Genomic DNA, 1,119 nt, shown 5'->3' with positions numbered 1-1,119 from the left:
CGAGACGGCCCTGTGGGCGCTGGAGCTCAGCCCCTGGCGCCCTACCCCTTGTGTGGGCGAAGGGGGCGCGGCCAGCCTGCCTCCCCCAAATCACCTTCCCACTTAGGGCCCAAATCCGGCTTCTTTTTGACTCGCTGCTGGACCCACGGGGGACGGTGTTACTCTCGCGCAAGACCCCAGCCCCTGGGGGGCTTTCATGGAACGTCAGGCTTAAACTATAGTTGATAACACATCTTAATAAATTTCCCAGTAGAATAGGGTAGGGTCAAGAAGACGGTAGTTGTCCGACCGAGGATCTTTACACATCTCAGCTGGGTCAAAGGACAAGCGTTTGTCTCGCTCTCTTGGGGGGAAAGTGAGAGTTTGGAAGGAAACTTTCCGCTCCCCTCCTTTCTCTCCTAGGATCTGTTCTACCCCTGGAGTACGTGCTCCCTCGCCTGGGACTTCCTTTCCCCTTTCCCCTTTCGGCTTCTTCAACCTCTTCACCTTTGTTCTCAGGTTTCCCCTCCCCCGCCTCGGCAACCTTTCCAGCCAGACTCGCTCTCCGTCCCCTCAGTTATTCTTCACGAACAGTCTTCCCTTCCTCGCTCTCCTGCCCCCCTCGCCCTCCTCCTCCTTCCGGCCAACCCCTGTCCCTACCACCCTACCCCAGCTGTCCTTTCGCCCAGCACACCTACGTTCCTGCTCCCTGTGCCACCTGTTCTTCCTGAATGCCCCTAGACAGTCACTGCCTCCCCGCGCTACCCAGTGCCCCTCGCGGCCCTCGGATAGTCCGGAGCCCGTCTTAAGCCAGGTAATCCGGAGAACCCGGGCGAGAGCGGGTGGGGGAGGGTAGGCGGCGCGGGGCGCAGCGGGCTCACTCTAACTCGGGAGTGATGGCTCTGGCCGGACCCGCCCCCTGAGCCCTCGGATAGGCGGATGCTCTCCCTGTCCCGCCCTCTCCCGCCCTGTTCTGCCGCCAATTGGTCCAGGTGCGTGTCGGGTTGGGCGGCGGGGCCCTGGCGTTTTCCCCCGGGAAGGCAGCAGGGGCGGTTGAGAAGTGAAGTCTTAGCCAGAGTTTGCCTCTTGCCAGGAAATCTGCAGCGGCCGCGGCGGCGGTGGCGGCAGCGGCTCCCGGCC

The sequence above is a fragment of the Myotis brandtii genome, unplaced genomic scaffold (genome assembly GCF_000412655.1).
Source record: "Myotis brandtii unplaced genomic scaffold, ASM41265v1 scaffold513, whole genome shotgun sequence".
In the NCBI taxonomy this organism is placed as follows: Eukaryota; Metazoa; Chordata; class Mammalia; order Chiroptera; family Vespertilionidae; genus Myotis; species Myotis brandtii.
Note: the sequence above shows the minus strand (reverse complement) of the source record.